The sequence below is a fragment of the Penaeus chinensis genome, chromosome 35, assembly GCF_019202785.1.
Source record: "Penaeus chinensis breed Huanghai No. 1 chromosome 35, ASM1920278v2, whole genome shotgun sequence".
NCBI lineage: Eukaryota > Metazoa > Arthropoda > Malacostraca > Decapoda > Penaeidae > Penaeus > Penaeus chinensis.
The window spans coordinates 33,175,001-33,177,500 of record NC_061853.1 but is presented as its reverse complement, the minus strand read 5'-3'; the positions used below and the strand labels follow the sequence as shown (position 1 = coordinate 33,177,500).

Sequence of the window (2,500 nt, the reverse complement as noted above, 5' to 3'; positions counted from 1 at the left end):
TGGGGCCTAGGGGATAACTTGTATTTGTTTAGCCATTTTACCCCACTCCTAGCTGTCCCTTGCCTTTACAAACTCCTCCCCCCCCCCCCCTCATATACACATCTTAAAGCAAATGTTTCAGTATTTTTCCTGGAAAAGCAGATTGCTTTGTCAATCATCTAAAATTTAAGGAAACGCGTTTTTAGTATGTATAGGACTTGATGCATGTACAGCAGCATGCATCAAGCTTATTACTAATAAGTTAGTCTAAGCTTCCACCTCCCACCCCACCCCACACCCCCGAAGATCACTCTAGGTCACAGGTTCTCGTACTCTTTGGCTGCAACAAAGTTTTTCTGACAATCACTTTTCCCTGTGTCCGTATATCTGCTTGTCTGTTACTGTATGCATGTATGTATATATGTATGCATGTATGTATATATGTATGTATGTATGTATGTATGTATGTATGTATGTATGCGTGTATGTATGTATGTATGTATGTATGTATGCATGTATGCATGTACGAATGTACATACATACATATGTACATACATACATACATACATGCTAGACGCGTTAGCATGGGTGGTAGGTGAAATAGGTAGAGGAGAAGGAGGAGAGAGGATGGATTGCAGGATTTCGCGATTCCTCCTGGGGTCAGAACCTCCAATTTGAGAACCGCAGTCCGAGGGGATCCCGCCCCCAGATTAGGAAATACTGGTGTAGAGTGACGTCACAGAAAGTATCTCGTTTACGTCGCCGCGTATAGGTCTATACTGATTTTTGTAGAGGTAACAATTCCATCCATTTTCTTCCATACTTCTATACCATAAACAAATGTCGCTCAAGCTTTTTGGTTTGCTATATCCCTTGCTTCATCATACTACTTCGTGTAGGAAGACAATGCGCACGGCACCACGGTAACGTATGAATAACAAATTCGAATACTGGTCTCATACACGCTAATGAGACTGAAATTGTTCCTACAGCACAGACCTCGGCGAGATTATGTCTACCCCGACAATAACAGTATCTTCCCATTCCTATCACATAAGATATGCAATTGAGATAATGAAAACTATTCCGTGTGTAATCTCATAATCTTTAGGGAAGATGTAAGGGTAGTTGAGACTCTTTAAAAAGAGTAACTGAAGAGAACCTTTAGTAATATGCATTAAAAGCTTTTATACGTTTAGAAATAGCAATCAATGTAAATATCACATGTTAATAATACGTCTACCGTTAAGTGTTACTACATTTAGGAAAACCACCATCCACACCGCAGCAGATCTGTCTATCTTATCACATTCCTTCCCCAAGGTCTGATCCTACCTCTTATGCCATATTTCTCGTCTTGTCCGAATCCTACTACACAACACTAATAAATGTATTGTAGTATGATGATGTGTGCTTTCATTATTTTTCATTGATCACTGCCATGAGATATTCATAGCAACTGATATAATTTTATATGTGTATACAGTATACTTCACCAAATTCAGTCATCAATCTCTATTCCAGTAGAGAATTCTCCCGTCTTTTTAATATACCTCAGTCACTGATGTAGCTTATATAGCAATTTAATCCTTGGATTAAAAAACGGAATGGCGCAAATTTATAACACAAGATAAAAACAATGCCCCAAATATCTATTGTTACCGAATATATGCAACATGCACCTTATTTTTTTTACCGTTATCTGCATCTGCAAGAATTTCTCATGTGATTAAAAAGGACCATATTAAGTCTACACACAACATTTCCAAATATCGTTTCTATACATTTCTGTTAATTCTGTAATAGAAGAGAATTGTATATTCAACTGTTGTATGGCATTCGTTTTTTCTAATCCAGGAATGTTCCAGAGAAAACTTATTTTTTTAGGGATATCTAATATAATTACGAGTGTTTTAGCTTGCATTTGAAATCGAAAAAGTTTTATAAATGTAAGTACTTAAAGCATACATAACAATAAAACAATTTAACCATCCTAGTAACACGGGTTTTGGTTAATTCCTATATATATTAGTTATGCTTAAGTTGTTGAAATGAATTACAACATATAATTTATATGCCAGCAGTATTTCCGAACAATATATATATAAATAGATAAATAGATAGATAGATAAATAAATTTATAGGTAAATATATATGTGTGGGTCAATAAAACTATCACACGAGTAGTGTTCAAAGTTTGCGCATCCCTTTATTCCCTTGTTAGTTGATGACGTCACACATAAACAAATATCAGCTGTGGTGACAAATTACAAACTAGGGGAAGTCCCAGCAAGTGTTTGGTGAGTATTTTTTTAGTTTTTATTCTACATATTATATTTACCTTTTGTTTAGACAGTGTCCATTAGCTTTATATACACTTCATGTATATCCATACAAAGAATGAGGAGAATAATTTCCTGGTATAGATGGAAATTTCAATGCTTTAAACTGTTCTGCAGAGAGTTTTCCTGCGTTGGTCACGGATTCATGGACATGTATAGCGATTTTAATATAGTTTTTA

At 35.6% G+C, this 2,500-nt stretch overlaps 1 protein-coding gene across 3 annotated transcripts in view; it reads left to right on the top strand.

Annotated features, from left to right (window-relative positions):
* Nucleotides 1–2,227: 2,227 nt before the first annotated feature.
* The window catches only part of LOC125044185 (solute carrier family 15 member 2-like), a 52,761-nt gene continuing 52,488 nt past the window's right edge, over nt 2,228–2,500 (top strand). For 2 of the 3 annotated variants that reach the window (XM_047640661.1, XM_047640663.1), the window contains exon 1: nt 2,228–2,279. The gene's annotated coding sequence lies outside the window, so the exon portion shown is untranslated. The remainder of the gene's footprint in view (nt 2,280–2,500) is intronic. The other variant, XM_047640668.1, reaches the window with a different exon arrangement.